Source organism: Eschrichtius robustus, chromosome 2 (genome assembly GCF_028021215.1).
Source record: "Eschrichtius robustus isolate mEscRob2 chromosome 2, mEscRob2.pri, whole genome shotgun sequence".
Lineage (NCBI taxonomy): Eukaryota > Metazoa > Chordata > Mammalia > Artiodactyla > Eschrichtiidae > Eschrichtius > Eschrichtius robustus.
The window spans coordinates 8,634,072-8,651,174 of record NC_090825.1 but is presented as its reverse complement, the minus strand read 5'-3'; the positions used below and the strand labels follow the sequence as shown (position 1 = coordinate 8,651,174).

At 43.7% G+C, this 17,103-nt stretch overlaps 1 pseudogene; it reads left to right on the top strand.

Moving 5' to 3' along the window:
* LOC137755806 (large ribosomal subunit protein uL24-like) overlaps nt 1-16,704 on the top strand; it is a 36,070-nt pseudogene extending 19,366 nt beyond the window's left edge.
* The last annotated feature ends 399 nt before the right edge of the window (nt 16,705-17,103 follow it).

Here is a 17,103-nt window from a genome sequence, read left to right as displayed (position 1 = left end):
CCCTTGATCCTAAGCCTGAGAGTTAGGGCATCCCAGAGCGGGGAGACTCAGACAGTCACTGCATCTCAGCCTCAGGCATTAGAATTCTGTTTCCCCCAGACAGTATTTCACTTCTTTCCAATTAATTTCCTCTTCTAATTTTAAAAACTGCTTATTCTGAAATAATTTTAGACTTACAGAAAAGTTGCAATACTAGTACAAATTCTCATACACATTACACCCACATTCCCCAAATGTTAACATTTGCTTTGCCATTCTCTCTATCCAGACATGGGTAATTTGTATATATTAATGTTTCTAAACTGTTTGAGAGTAGATTGTAAACGTGTTGCCTCTTTGCCCCTAAATACTTCACCATATATTTCTTTTTTTTGGAAAAAGGGACACTTTCTTACATAACCACAGAACATTCATCAAAATGAGAAAATTAACATTGGCACACCATTGTTATATAATGTACAGACCTTACGCACATTTTGCCAATCATTTACAAATGTTCTTTTTTTTAAGTTGCCGTTTTTTTAAATTATTTTTATTGTGGTAAAATATATATAACATTAAATTTGCGGCATTAAGTACATTCACAACGTTATGCAACCATCACCACTGTCTTAGCCTGTTTGGGATGCTACAATAAAAATACCATAGGCTGGTTGGGTGGCTAGAAACGGAAATTACTTCTCACAGATCTAGAGGCTGGAAGTCCATGATCAGGGAGCTGGCAGATTGGGTGTCTGGTGAGAACCTGCTTCCTGTTTCACAGACCGCCATCTTCTCACCGTGTCCTCACAGGACAGAGGAAGCAAGGGAGCTCTCTGGGGTCCCTTTTATAAGAACACTAATCCCTCTCATAACCTAATCACTTCTCAAAGGCCCCATCTCCCAATACCATCAAATTGGGGATTAGGCTTTAATATGTGAATCTGGGGGGACACAACAGTCTATAGCAACCACTATCCATTTCTAGTACTTGCTCATCATCCCAAACTGACACTCTGTACTTATTGAACAATAACTCCCCATCCGCCCTGCCACCCAGCCCCTGGTAACCACTATCTGTTCTGTCTCTATGAATTTGACCATTCTAAGTACTTCATAAAAGTGGACTCCCACAATATTTGTCTTTTTTTGACTGGATTATTTCACTAAGCATAATGTCCTCAAGGTTAATCCATGCCGTAGCATGACTAATGTCCTTTATAAGGAAAAAATGTTTCTTCCTGGGCGGGATCCAATCCAGAGTCCATATTGCATTCAGTTGTCATGCCTCTTTAGTCCCCTTTAATAAGGAACAATGCCTTAGTCTTTCTTTGTTGTTCATGATGTGAACATTTTTGTAGGGTGCAGGCCAGTTGTTTTGTAAAACGTCTCTCGATTTGATTTGTTTGATATTTCCTCACAATGAAATTCAGGTTATGCATTTTGGGCGTGTTGTGCCCTTGTGTTGCATCATATCAGAGCCACCTGTTGTCAATTTGTCCATTAGCGGTCACATTAACTTTGATCACTCGGTTAAGATGGTGGCCAGGTTTCTCCACTGTGAAGTTACTGTTTTCCCTTTTGTAGTATCCTGTGGGGAAAGAGCTTGAGACCATATACAAATCCTGCGTCTCATTAAACTTTCACCCACTGTTTTAGCATCCATTGATGATTCTCCCTGACACGATTTTTACTATGGTGGCTCCAAATGGTACTTTCTAATTCCATTATCCCTTCTACATTCATTAGTCGATATTCTATCATAAGGAAGAGCTTTCCCTTCTCCCTATGTATTTATTTTTTTTATTTACATAATTATATCCATAAGCACTTGTGGATTCTTACTTTAGGCTATGATTATAATAGAATAAAGTAAGAATAGTTATAATTCAATAATATCATTATCTTAGATTTGTCCAGTGGGAGCCTGCTCAAGCTAAGTATCTTTTGTCCTTTTGATATGTTCCTATGATTCTTTGAGCACTTCCTCACTGTCTGGCAGAATAATATGTTTGGGGCACATCTTGTATCTTTCCTACCTGAACCGTGAAACTGGCCATTTCTCTGTGGAGCTCTGGTGCCTTTTAGTGGAGAATGACATTTGGAACGCCCAGATCTGGGCGCTGGGTGAGCGTCAAGACCATCTTAGTGGATAGAATGGGGCACACCAGCATTAGCTGTGTGGCACTTCAGTCTTTACACCAGTGCGTTCTCACACCAGTTCTGGTTCTCAGTTGACTGCTAAGCTACAGATATGAAAAATCATGTGTTTGTTCTGGGAGGTGGATTACAAGTGACTGATTTTCTTCTTCTTTGTTTTTTTTTTTTTTTTGGCATGTCACGTGGCTTGCAGGATCTTAGTTCACAGACCAGGGATCCAACCCGCGACCCCTGCATTGGGAGCACAGAGTCTTAACCACTGGGCCGCCAGGGAAGTCCCTTCATTTTAAAGATGTATGTATTCATGTCCCCTTGCTACTGTAACAAACTACCACAAATTTAGTGGCTTAAAACGACACACATTTATGATCTTATAGTTGTGGAGGTCAGAAGTCTGAATGGGTTTCACTGGCCTGCAATCAAGGTGTCTGCAGGCCTAGGTTCCTTCTGGAGGCTCTAGGGGAAACTCTTGTTTCCTTGCCTTTTCCACCTTCTAGAAGCCATTTGCATTCCAGGCTAGCGTCCCCTTCCTCCATCCTGAAAGCCAGCAATTGCATCACTCTGACCTGTGCTTCTGTCCTCACATGTCCTGTGACCCTGACTCTCCTGCTTCCCTATTCTGAGGACCTCTGTGGTTGCACTGTTCCCCACTGGATGATGCAGGATAATCACCTTCTCAAGATCCTTAACTTAATCACACCTGCAAAGTCTCTTAGTTTTTTTTTCTTTTTTTTGGGGGGGGGGGTGGGCTTTAACATATGTACAGGTTGTGGGCGGACATCTTTGGAGGCCCATTATTCTATTCAGTGTATTTTATCTATTATTAAATAATGAACACAAATTACTGTGGTAATAAAAACGTTGTAAGAAAGAAGGGCCAAAGGGACAGCTGCCCTCTTGCTCACCCCTGCCACTCTTGATGGCATCTGCCTCCAGCTCCTGAAGCATCCCTCCACTTTGGCCAGAGGGCAGCAGAGACAGGAACTGGTGACAGGGTGGCCCAAGCCGGCCCCAAAGGCAAAGCTCCAGGGTCACCGCCCAGGTGAATGGCTCCGGACTCGGTAGGGGCTCTCCTTCCAACCCCCAGCTCCCCGGGCGAGACGTCCCCTCTTTTCAGGTCTCTGAGATTCCTCAGGCTGGCGTGCATTTTAGAGGCAAACTCAGGACACTGTGGGGCGCCTGGGACTCGGTTTCCATTTGAGTGGCCGGATTGCAATCACGCGATGGTGGAGTTTAGCTTGTCTCCGTGCATTTCCTGCAGGAAGCGTCCGCACGGCCATCTTCCTTCGCAACCCCTCGGCTTGCTAGCCCGGGCCCAGCCTGCCCTGCGAACTGTGCCCACCCGGCCCGGCAGGGGTCCCACGTGATCCCGGACCCCCGCGCCCCGCCCCGCCCCGCCCCCGCTCTAGCTCCTGGCCGCTTCTCTTCAGCTTTCTCCGCGGCCCCCAATCCCTCCTTCTCTGGACACTCCTGTTTGCTTTTCTCCGTAACACAAATATTGCCCTTTTACGAACCTCCCGCCCCCTGCAGTCCCTTAGATTCTGAGCCAGGTCTCGCTGGGAGAGTCAGGATGGATTCCGCCGACTCGGCGCCCCTTTCCCTGCGGGCCCTCCGCTCCCTGCTCGAGTCCCCGGCGGCCCTTGCGGGACCTCGCGCCCACCCAAGGACACCGCCCCTCTCGGGCCCGGCGGCGACCCCGGAGGGACAGGATCCAGGGGTGCCGCCGCAACCCGCGCCCCTTGAGAAGCCCTTTCTGGGCTGGGGGTGCGGTTTTGGTTGGTTTCGGGGTCTCCTGGGACGGCTGGGATTGCGCCTGGAGTCGAACACCTTTGTTAGTGTCGCGTGCCACCCTTTGCCTCAGACCTCAGCCCCTGGGGCGGGGCAGGGGTGGAGGGCCCCCCGGGGCCCCGCCTGGCAGCACGTGCGCGCCTGCAGGCCGGTCTCGCGGGCAGCGCGCCCCTTGGGGGTGCAGCTAGAGACTCCTCACCCACCCTCTGCCGCCCCTACCCCCATCCCACAGCATCCGAGCGGGAAGAGGGGAAAGGGGAAGGGAGCCTTGCAGAAAAGGTGGCAGGGGCCAAGAGCAGGAGGCTGTTTCCCAGGCGATCTTCTAGCACTTAGGACAGAAATGGCATACCATATCCATCCCTCTAAGGACTAGCATACCCATACTCAGTGCTCAAAGGACAATTATTTTTAACCTCTTTATTGAGATATAACTCACATTACCATGCCATTCATCCAAAGTGTACGCTTCCACGGTTTATACATTCACAGGGTTGTGCCATCACCACCACAATCAGTTTTACAGCATTTTCCTTGCTGTAAAAAGAAAACTATTCCCATGAGCAGTGGCTCCCCATTCCTCCTCTCCCCCCAGCCCCTGGCAACCTCTAATCCAATTTCTGTGCCTATAGATTTGACTATTCTGGACCTTTCATGTAAAGGAAATCATTATACTATGTAATCTTTTGTGGCTGCCTTCTGTCACGTAGCATAATGTTATCAAGGTCCATCGATGTTGTAGCATGGAACAGTACTTCCTTCCTTTTTATCACCAAGTAATATTCCACTGTGTGGATACAGAGCATTTTATTTCTCCATTCATTAGTTGATAGACATTTGGATCGTTTCCACTTTTTGGCTATTATGAATAATGCTGCTGTGAACATTTATGTATACATTTTTGTGTGGACATATGTTTTCAGTTCTCTTGGCTATATTCCTGGGAGTGGAATGGCGGGGCTATATGGTGACTCTGACATTTCAAGGAACCGTCAAAGACCTAATTTTAGCTATTTGGGAAAGAGGGAGTTGGGGCTAGGTCAAAAAGCAACCAAAGAGGCCTGCAGCAGCACAGGATAACTACCTCCCAGCTGATGACAGAGAGCCTTCTGTACGGAAAGCCTACCCTGTGGAGACCTACGAGAGGAATTCTCACTATGCCGAGAGGAATAAGACCAGCTCAGTGAGGGCTCGGTCCAGTGAGGACTTCCTCCTCCTGGTGATGGAGACGGAGACAGACATCCCAACTCCCAGCGGTCACCCTTTCACGCGGAGAGGGCAGAAATCCAGGGGAACGCCCAGCGGTGGCTGTTTGGGGTGGTGAGGGTGTGGGGAGAGGGCGGCTTTACAGCTGAGCTAACATCTGCGTCCATCTCCAAGAGGCTTTGCAGCAGAGACGGGGAGCATCATGGGTTAAAGCCCAGCCATGTGAGCGTGCTTGATGCACTTGGCCATGATAAAAGGAGGACGGGAGTGGGGCAGACAGGCCCAGGAGGGCAAACTGAAGCCTGACTTCGATTTCACGCTAGGGAGTTTGGACTTGAACCTTTAGGCCCTGGGAGCCACCCAGGACTTGGGGCTGGGAAGGGTGGTCAGCCCATGACCTGGAGCCAAGCTTTTGGAGGAGGGGAGGGAAGGAGGCCTGAAGCTGGGGGTCTGGGTGGAGGCTGCCATAGGAGAGAGATCAGGAAAATGTCGGGGCCAAGACCGGACGTGAGGGTGGGGAAAGGGAGGAGGAGGCATGTGGGAACCCTCACAGGACTGCGGGAAGGTGGGAGGTGGTCAGGGAGAGGGAGAGCCACCGCAGTCATAAAGGTTTTGTCCTTTCTTCGAGGGAGAAAGAATGGCTACGACCTGGACCGCGCCCAGGGCATATACAGTTGCTAAACGCTTTTACTGTGTGTTTCTTCCCACTGAGCTCCAATAAGGAAACAGCTTCAGATGAAAACGCAGCTTCTTTGGGTTCGGGAGAAAGCCTTCACTATCCGTCCCCATGGAGTGGGGTGGAGCTGCCCATTACATGCCCCCTGCCCTGGCACACACAACGCCCCAACCCCCCGCCCAGCCCCGCTTCTGCAAACCCCTCCGGGCTCCTCCTAGATGGCTATTTAAGGGCCACCTTAGGGGCATCAGAAGTGTGAAAAGGAAATACTTGTCTCCAGAAGCCATTCTTTTTCTTCCTTCTTTCCTTGTTTCTCTGTTTCTGTGCCTCTTCTCTCTACTCCCCTGTTCTTCTGTAAGAACTCAGAACTCCAGCTGCCCAGTGTCTCTGCAGGGCCCGTTCCCAGGGTGGGTGTGGCTTCTCCGCCAGCACTAAGGCTCAGGTACAGGCTGAGGGTTGCAGAAAGAGCCCCTGACTCAAGGGATCATAGGAAAAAAACATTCCCTAAGGATGCGTGCGGGCAGAAAATCTGGGCTGGGGGCAACAGAGGAGCAAGCCAAAGCACTTCCAGGGTGCTGAAGTTCCTGGTAAGATTCACAGCACGCTTCATTACTTACCCTTGGGGGTCAAGTCTGAGGTCAGGGAGGACTGCTAGTGCAAAGGCTTTGAAGTGGAAGAAAGCATGATGAACTTGGTGAGGGTGAATAACGGGGGCAGGTGTGGAAGCAGTTCCCAACTTTGATATTCTTGCATGCCACTTTCTTCCCAGGGAATTTTTGGAATCAGCCCAGACCGCAGAGGTGGTCAGATGTCGGTGTAGCCCTGGTCCTCATCCAACTGTTGCTCCTTATTGCCAGAGTGTGACAGGTTTGGCAGCCTGCAGTGACAAGAGGGCCAAGTCTGAGCTGCAGGCACGAGGGTTACCCTGGCCTTCTCTGTGCCTCCTGCTGCAGGGACCTACCAGTATTACAGCCCCGGTCACATGTGTGTTCAGCTTTGCCCGCATCCTCTTGGCAATTGGATCTTTTCATAATTCTACAACATTGTGAAATGTTTAGACATCAGGAACCTAAGGGACTTGACATACAATTAGATAATAATAGTACATTTAAAAATAGCTGATGGATTCGCATTACTTTTCTCTTAGTTGATGGTTAAAATCCCCATAAAAACTGCAGGGTCAGATTTCTCTGACTCATCTATAAGTGGTTTCTGATAGTTTTAAGTAAGGATTAACTGCATCAAAGCTGGAATGAATACAAGCTTCTGATCCAAAATAGACCTCTAGTCTAATTTCATCCAGGTTACAGTCTCAGAGCCAAAAGCTAATTTAATTAATGTTTTTATGAGCTTTAAACGTTATTAACAATAGTGTGGTGCATTGTGACAGTCATGGCCCCCACAAATGGTGTCCTGTGTCCTCATTCCCTTGCAGTGTGACTTTGCTGCTCTTCCCTAAATCAAGAGGTGAGACCTGTCTCTCCACCCCTTGACTCTGGGCTGGCCTCCTGACCTGCTTTGGCCGATAGAATGCAGCAGAAGTGACACTGTGCAACCTCGGAGACTAGGTCTTCAGAGGTATTGAAGATTTCATTTTCAACGTCTTGGAGCAGCCAGAGACCATGTGGAGAGAGAAGCCCCACCAGCAGCCCAAACAAGGTCCCAGGATGTGAATGAGGCTACCTTTGACTCCAGCCTCAGTATCTCCACCAGCGGTCTGACCTGGAGAGACCAGCAGAAACTTGAGAAACAATACCTTGTTGTTTTAAGCCACTAAAGTTTAGGGACATTTGTTACGCACAAGAGATAACAAATATAACTCGTATCCTAAATGGTGGCAGAATGGAGTCCTTTCCTATAAAAATAGACCTCATTCCTAAAAACAAATGAGACATTTCCTCACTTTCCGGAAGGGTACGGTAGAGTTTTCACCTTGAAAGAAAGAAAGAAAGAAAGAAAGGAAGGAAGGAAGGAAGGAAGGAAGGAAGGAAGGAAGGAAGGAAGAAAGCAAGCAAGAAAGCAGGGTTGTTCAGGAAAGTCTGTGCGTTTAGGTTTGAAAGCCAAAATATAATAATGTTTATCCATTTTTTTAAAAATTAAGTTTTATTATTCAGACTAAGAGCTCGTTAGGGAGAAAGAAAACGAAATTGATAAATGGGTTCCATGATTGCCTCTCATTTGTCCTGGTCAGTGCTTTGTTGGCTTCCAACTCGAAGGAGTTGGAACCTGCCCTCCTAGCACCTGACGCTGAATTAGCAAAATTGTGCTCTCCCTTTCTGCCCTCTTTCCTTGCTGATACCTCCTTCATAGCAACTCTCACCGCAATAGATACACTGTATCTCTCCCCCTGACATCATGACCTTTCTCACTTGCAGGCATTTGAATTAAAATGCATCTTCCAATACCAGGTTCATGTGCCAGATGCACAAATGCTGAGATGCGGAGGCTTGCAGCACAGAAAGTGTTTATTCACGAGACAGCCACGCGAGGAGATGGGAGAACAAGTCTCAAATCTGCCTCCCCAGAGGTGAAGGGCTTGAGATTTTTATGGGATAAATGATCAGAGTGGCCTGAGGTGTGGGGAAAGAGGATCAAGGCCAAGAAAAAGGTGAAGTAATCGGTGTTCTATGAAGGTGTATCTGAGTTACATGCTTCTATGGGATGCATGTTCAGAAAACGGCAGTGTTATCCTGATCGAATTTGGAGAACTGTCCAATTTCTGAAAAACAACTTAAGCAACCATTACCGTAGCGACCCCATAGGTCAGAGGTGTCATCTACTTGTGATATATTGTCTAAGCTACATGAAGCTTGGGGGGAATGTGGTTTGCAAGAACAATTAAAGTGATCTAAGTCGGTGAAGACAGGTTACAGAATATTACTCATTAAGCAAGTTATAGTATAAGGGATATAAGTGAAGACTCCTGCCCTCAGTTTCAGGATTTCAGGAAGGACCTCTTCGCTCTTTCACTGAAAAAGAAACACATGATGACAATACTCCTTTCATGGGGTTCTCTTGAAATTAAGGATTTTGATAACAGGATTTATTCCCTTTTTCACCAGAATACTGGGCAACAAATACCTAGAGAAAAAGATCCAGGTACGGAATTACCGTTCATCCTTTTTTATATTTGTCTCTTTACATATTTTAAATTATTTTAAATGTACATGCTGTAAAATACACATTTGATTTTGGTACACAGCTCTGTGCATTTTATCATACGTGTAGATATGCGTATCCACTACAATCAGGATAAAGAACAATTCCAACACCCCAGAAAATTCTTTTGCATGCTCTTTTGTTGTCAACCCCTCTCCCAATCCCCAGCCCCTGGCAACCACTGGCCTGTTCTCCCTTCCTACAGTTTTGCCTTTCCAGAATGTTGTAGTAATGGAATCATGTACTATGTAACTTTTTGAAACTGGCTTCTTTCACTCACCCATTCATGTTTTTGAGTGTGCAATATTGTAATTTATATATATTTGGTCACCCAGATGACCAAATATAAATTTCTCATGTATATATTTGGGCTTCTTCCATAGTTCCTGGCTTACAGCTCCCAAAATCCTTAGAATTTCCTGAGTCGTAAGAGCAAGGGGGGAAAAAAAGAGCAAGGGAATAATAATTGGTCTCTTATCCTCAGTTCCTGAAATTCTTCAGGGAAGGTGACTTTTGAGCCCCACCCAAGATTGGGGCCTTGATACCAGGAGAATCAATTAAGGGATTAGAAGGTTGGAACTTTCATCACCACCACCCCCCAACCTCCAGGGAGGGGAGAAGGGGCTGGAGGGTCAACCATTAGCCAACAGCAAATGGTTTAATCAATCATGCCTATGTAATGAAGCCTCCATAAACACCCAAAAGGACAGGATTCAGAGAGCTTTTGGGTTGGTGAACACGTGGAGGTTGGGGAGAGGGCCTGGAGCATGGAAGCTCCGTGCCTTTCCCCGTGCCTTGCCCTATGTATCTCTCCATCTGACTGCTGATTCCTAACAAGCCAGTAATCTTGTGAGTAAATGGGTTTTCCTGAGTTTTGTGAGCTGCTCTAGCAAATTAATGGAACCCAAGGAGGGGGTCATGGAAACCCCTGATTTATAGCCAGTTGTTCAGAAGTACAGGATGCAACCTGGACTTGGGGTTGGCATCCTGAATTGGAGGGGGTCGTTGGAACCTCCAATTTGTAGCCAGTTGGTCAGAAGCACAGGCTTCCACTGGCATCTGAAGTGGAGAGTGGTCTTGTGAGATTGAGCCCTTTACCTGTGGAATCTGGTTCCATCTCCAGGTAGATTTAGTTGAATTCTTGGACACCCTACTGGCACCCAGGAATTGCTTGTTGATATGGGGAAGTATCCATACACAGATGTGCACCACACACGCATTGGAATTGGTCCAGGAACCCTTTGCAAGGTGTATAAATAATTTGTTCCTTTTTTTATGTGAGTAGTATTCGATTGTATAAACGTACCATTGTTTGTTTATCTATTCACTCACTGAAAGATATTTAGGGGACTTCCCTGGTGGTCCAGTGGTTAAGAATTTGCCCTCCAACACAGGGGACGTGGGTTCGATCCCTGGTCAGGGAGCTAAGATCCCACATGCCGGGGGGCAACTAAGCCTGCATGCTGCATCTACTGAGCCTGCATGCCACAACTAGAGAGAAGCCCACGCACCGCAACAAAAGATCCTACGTGCCACAACTAAGACCCAATGCAGACAAAAAATAAAAATAAAAATAAATAAAATAAAATAAAAAGATATTTGGGTTGTTACCAGTTTGGGGCAATTATGAGTAGAGTAGAGCTGCTATAAATGACTTTATTTAAATTCATTAACTGTAATGCTATTTATTTCAAAACTACTTTATCAGCAGAAATATTAAACTGTAGTTTATGACACTTTAATTTTATTTAAAGTGTTTATTCTAGTAATTTGGGGGGTAAATTAACATTTCTCTTGTATTCACTTTTATTACATAAATATAGATTATTAAATAACTACCATGACTTACTATGTCCCCACAAATCATGACAACTCAAGGCAAAGATCAAGTCCATATAATGGATACAAATAAAGTGGTGGTTTGGAGCAGGGCAGTTTTACACATGATCTGAAGATGGAGAGATAGAAGTTAAAATTTTTAAAAATTTGATGCACTTCGGTTGGATCTTAGAAAGTATTCAATATATTGGCAGCCAGAAATGGATAAGGGAAGGCATGGATTTGTGGATAAGTTTTTGGCATCCTTGAGGGTAGTTTTGGGTACAGAAAGAACTGTGTGGATGTTTATTTTAGCTTTACATTTTAATTTCCCATATATGAAAGTTACAAATCCTAAATCCTTATTCTCTTATTAGTTATTAAAGTTTAGGTTACAGATCTCATTTTTCTTATTATACATCTAGTAAACCTGAGGCATCAGTTGAAAGAGGTTTTTGGATTTACTAAGTTAATGAACCATCTTCAACTCTTTTAAACTACATTTATACATGTAATGTAACTGATTTCCCTTTAAAGTACTTTTGTTGCCCGAATTAACAACAAAAAAGATTCCTGAATACTAAATAATTATAGGAAATCTAATAAATTAATTTACAAAAGAAGCAAAGCTTAAGTTCTCTTAATCCTTTCAATATGGTGAATCAACCTAGTAAGACTCCATCCTCGAATCACAAATCTAAATTAACTATTTAGTTACACATTTTAAATTGGTGATAAATGGCTGACCTTCTAATTGGTCAAATTCTATTAAATATTCCAAGAACATAAAATACCAAATATGCACAAATCCTACCTAACAAATTTCATGTTAATACTATGGCTTTGACTTTCACAAAGTTTTGATATTTAATTCTAAATCTTCCCCTACTAAAATGTATTTACCCAGAGGAAAGGATGGTTACCATTCCAGTTAACTGAGGCTACTCAGGCCGGGGACTTCAGACAAACGTGAGTCCTGATGCTGCAGACATTTAGAATGGAATAGAAATCTCTGCCTGACAGTCATGCACAGCCCTTTCTACAACTGTTTTGTGATAATTCAATACAATTGACCCTTGAACAACATGGGGGTTGGGGGTGCCAGCCCTACTCCCACCCCACCCCGCTGTCAAAAGTCTGCAAATTGATAAATGACTCAACCAAGGGCAGGAAGCTGAAACAGTTTGGGTAGGATTAGGACTCAAGCCCTAGTTCTTTTGATACATACTGTGATCTCTAATCAAACACAAACTTCCCCATACTTCATTGTACCACGTGGAACAAGATTTTTAGTAAAGGAGCCAAGTGATCAAACTTAACATGACTCACAGTGGGACACCTAATGTTATGTTCCTCCTGATGTCCTAGAACATGAAGTTCTTCAAACAACCTATGAAGACTCTTGCCAAAAATGTTTAACCTGAACCACATCAACCCTTTAAACTTACCTTCCAGTTCACAGGAAATACAGGGGAGGGTAGTTAAATGGACACTGTATTAGTTAGCTATTGCTGAGTAACTAATTACCCCAGACCTAAGGTACTTAAACAACAATGAACAGTATCTCACACAGTGGTCCAAGAGAAGGCAAGGAGAAAGCCCCAATGCCTCATATGAACTAGTCTCAGAAGGCACAAGCTGTGACTTCTGCCATATTCCATTTATTAAAAGTGAGTCAATAAGGACAGCCCACACTCAAGGGGAAGTTCCATCTTTTGAATCGGGAGAATCAAAGAATTTGTGAACATATTTTAAAATCACCACAGGGGTTACTTTAGTTTAAAAAAGATAAAGAAACCAGAAGAAATGTGTGAATCCTGATTGGATCCTGGATTTTTAAAAAAGTCATAAAAGTCGTTTTGAGGACAATCATGCTTAGTGAAACAAGTCAGACAGAAAAAGATAAATACTGCCTGCTATCACTTATATGTGGAATCTAAAAAAATAAAACAAACTAGTGAATATAACAAAAAAGAAACAGACTCGCAGATATAGAGAACAAACTAGTGGTTACCAGTGGGGAGAGAGAAGGGGAAGGGGCAAGATAGAGGAAGGGGATTTAGAGGTAAAAACTACTATGTATAAAATAAATAAGCTACAAGGATACACTGTACAGCACAGGGAATATAACCAGTATTTTATAATAAGTATAAATGGAGTATAATCTTTAAAAATTGTCAGTCACTATGTTGTACACCTGAAACTTAAGTAATATTGTAAATCAACTTTACCTCAATTAAAAAAAAGTAAGACACACACACAAAAAAAAGTAAGACACAATGATATGTTGTCTACAAAAGACTCACTTTAGATATAAAAACACAAAGATGGTTGAAAGTAATGGGAAGGAATATATGCACCTTGCTCATATAAGCTTAAAAAACTGGTGTTACTATATTAATATTACTCAAGTAGACTTCAAGACAAAGAGTTTTATCTGAGATAAAGAGAACTATTTTATTATGATCAAAAGATTGTCAATAGAAAAACATAAAAATCCTAAGTGTGTGTGCATCTAATAAAAAGAGCTTCAAATACACGAAGTAAACACTGACAGTACTGAAAGGAGAAATAAACAAATCCACAGTGAGATTGAGACAAACATCCCTCTCTCAGTATGTTTATCTGCTAAAAAAAAAGTAAACAAAAACTAGTAAATGTATAGAAGATTTGAATAGCATTATTGACCAGTTTGATCTAACAAACATTTATAGATTGCAAAAAGAAAAAGAAAAAGCCATAAAAGTCATTTTGAGAACAACTGGAAAACTTGAATATGAAACAAATATTAGATGAATTAAGGAATTATTAATAATTTTCATAGATATGACAGTGGCATTGTGGTGATGTGGAAGAAGATTTTTATTCTTAGAGAAGCACACAGAAGTATTTAGCAATGAAATGTCATGAAGTCTGCAACCTGTTTTTAAACAGATCAGAAAAAAAAGAGAGATAAAGCAAATGAGACAAAGTATTAACACTTGAATTTCAGTAGAGAGTACAAATTATTCATTGTACTGATTTTTGACTTTTTCATACTTTCAAAATTTTTCAAAATAAAAATAAGTAAATATATTAGGATAGTTTGGTGTCAAATTAGGGGTGAGTTTCTCAAATTCAAGACTGAGGAATTAGGTTGTCATCCTTGGTTTGCCAGAAGGAAAAGGAGACCCTCTGCTTTTAGTAAATGCTCTTCTTTTGTCTAATATTCCTGGCAAGTAGGTACCACGTTAGCTTCAAGGAACTCTCTTCCTGTAAGAGACACAGGAAGAAATCCCTGGTGTATATGTGGGGCTCCGTCTGCAAAACCAGGCAACAAAACCACTTTGAAGACATTATAGACACACAGGAGAAGCAGAGCCAAGCAGAAATTGATGTCAAGGAGAAAAGCTGGTGTACTTTACAAAAAGCAGAAGTTCCAGGGCCTTCTGTGAAAGTCTGAGAAGGAAGAGTGGAGGAGGTAAGGAGGTGGGGAAGGAGAGCCCCCCTCAAACTTCCAGCCCAGGATTTCAAAGAAAACCACCAAGAAGCCTCTGTTAGACACTGAGAGACTCTGGAAGAAAAGGAGGGGAGAATTGTGTTTGAGGTCAACAAACGAAGGTCTCAGGTTTATGCCTCTGTAGGCAGATAGGATGGGCGTCCTCGAAAGAAGAGAACCAGACATACTTTCTAACACAGCGGTCCCCAACCCCTGGGCTACGGACGGGTACCAGTCTGCACAGCAGGAGGTGAGCGAAGAGCGAGCAAAGCTTCATCTGTGTTTACAGCCGCTCCCCGTTGCTCGCTTTACCGCCTGAGCTCCGCCTCCTGTCAGATCAGTGGTGGCATTAGATTCTCAAAGGAGCGTGAACGCTACTGTGAACTGTGCATGTGAGGGATCTAGGCTGCGCACTCCTTATGAGAATCTAATGCCTGATGATCTGAGGTGGAGCTGAGGCGGTGATGCTAGCGCTGGGGAGCGGCTGCAAATACAGATTATCATCAGCAGAGAGGTTTCACTGCACAGAGACCATAATATATAAATTGCTTGCAGACTCATATCAAAACCCTATCAGTGAGGGGCAAGTGAAAACAACCTCAGGGCTCCCACTGATTCTGAATTATGGTGAGTTGTATAATTATTTCATTATATATTAAAATGTAATAATAATAGAAATAAAGTGCACAATAAATGTAATGCGCTTGAATCATCCCGAAATCATCCCCCCCTCCCCAGTCCGTGGAAAAATTGTCTTCCACGAAATCAGTCCCTGGTGCCAAAAAGGTTGAGGAGGCCGGTTTAGGCCTAAGCCATTTTGTGATCTAAGCCTGTCTACAATGCCTGCCTTTGACCAGGCCAGGGAAATAACTTAATCATATCAGAGACAAGAAATCAGTTATAAAGACTCCCAGTTCTGTTTGAAGGTAGGGATTAGCCTGAAGCTCACTCTTGAGCCATCTTGCAGGATCCAAACCCCCTTGAGCACTCAACCACCAGACTAACTGGAACCTAGGGAATGATGATGCTGACCTCTGCTGACCCTCGAGACTTCAATCAACTAGAACCTGGACTCTGTCAACCTTTTCCCCAATTCTAGGCTGAATTCTCCTCTGCCCAAGCTCCCTTGTGAATATGCATATAACCTTAGCTTAAAACTTCCCCAATTTTGCTCTTGGGGAGACACTGCATTGGGAAATATCCCTGGTGTTTTCCTTACTTGATGCAAGTAATAAATCCTAAGTTTCCCTGTTCTTTGGCTTGGTTGTGTTTTGTGGCTTGGCATTCTCCAAGAGGTGAACCGAGTTTTCGGGTAACATCTTCAAAAGGAGCCTACATCCCCTACTTTAGAATACTCAAAGGGAATCCTACATATAGAATTTGAGGTTAATAGTAAAATAAGTTAATAAAACATTATTTCAACATCCCATAATGATTTACTAACTCTTATTGACACCAAAACATTTCATCCATTTAATAACGTGGTATTATTTTTAGCAACTAGATATTGATCTAAAAATCACATTTTATTGAAGTACATTAGAAGCAAGTAGATAAAGTCAGAATGTGGGACCTTCTACAGCAGCGGTCCCCAACTTTTTTGGCACCAGGGACCGGTTTCGTGGAAGACAATTTTTCCATGGATGGGGGGGAGGGGGGATAGTTCAGGCAGTAATACAAGCAATCGGGGGGATGGTTCAGGCTGTAATGTGAGCAATGGGGAGCAATGGGGAGTGGCAGATGAAGCTTCACTTGCTCACCAGCCGCTCACCCCCTGCTGTGTGGCCTGGTTCCTAACAGGCCATGGACCAGTGCCGGTCTGCGGCCCAGGGGTTGGGGACCCCTGTTCTACAGGATAACAACCCAATGGGGAGACTACTCTAGATAAAAGAATGTTAAGAAAAAAGAAAATCTTAAAACTTGGAAATAAAAAAGTGATGATTCAGTGTCCTGTTTTTTCAATGTCACGCTGGGGCATTGCCTAACATGCTAGGGGTGGCACCTTCATTTCAGGCTATTTAAGATTAATGAAGGTATTTCACAGTTCTGTGAGTAAAGATGATAACATGTATAGAACAGACAGAGTGATGCAGATGATTCTTATCTGATAGCAACTGGGATTAATTTTGTCTGGTAAAGATGCAAATGGTTTCTATTTGGTAGCAAAGATCATCAAAAAGGTTTTGATTTTAATTTTTATTTTCTTGGAGGTTGTTAACCAGTTTTACAAAAAAAATCTAACTTAGCAATCATTTTCTGATGCCTCAGTTTCTCAAAGTTTCTTTTAACCAACTTAATCATCTTGCTGCTTCCCTTATTACTGAGTTAATTAAATATTTAATACCTAGTTCCTTTATGTTTATAGGAGACTCAGGTTTTGCCTTTTAAAAAATTCTACGTTGGGCTTCCCTGCTGGCGCAGTGGTTGAGAATCTGCCTGCTAATGCAGGGGACACGGGTTCGAGCCCTGGTCTGGGAAGATCCCACATGCCACGAAGCAGCTGGGCCCGTGAGCCACAACTACTGAGTCTGCGCGTCTGGAGCCTGTGCCCCGCAACGGGAGGGGCCGCGATAGTGAAAGGCCCGCGCACCGCGATGAAGAGCGGTCCCCGCACCGCGATGAAGAGTGGCCCCCGCTTGCCGCAACTAGAGAAAGCCCTCGCACGAACCGAAGACCCAACACAGCCAAAAATAAATAAATAAATAAATAAAGTAGCTATAAAATTTAAAAAAAAAAAAAAAAAAAAAAAATTCTACGTTGAAAAGAAACTTGAAAAACATAACACCAAATGCAATAGGGGGACCTTGTTTAGATCCTGTTCTCTAACAAACCAGTTGTAAAG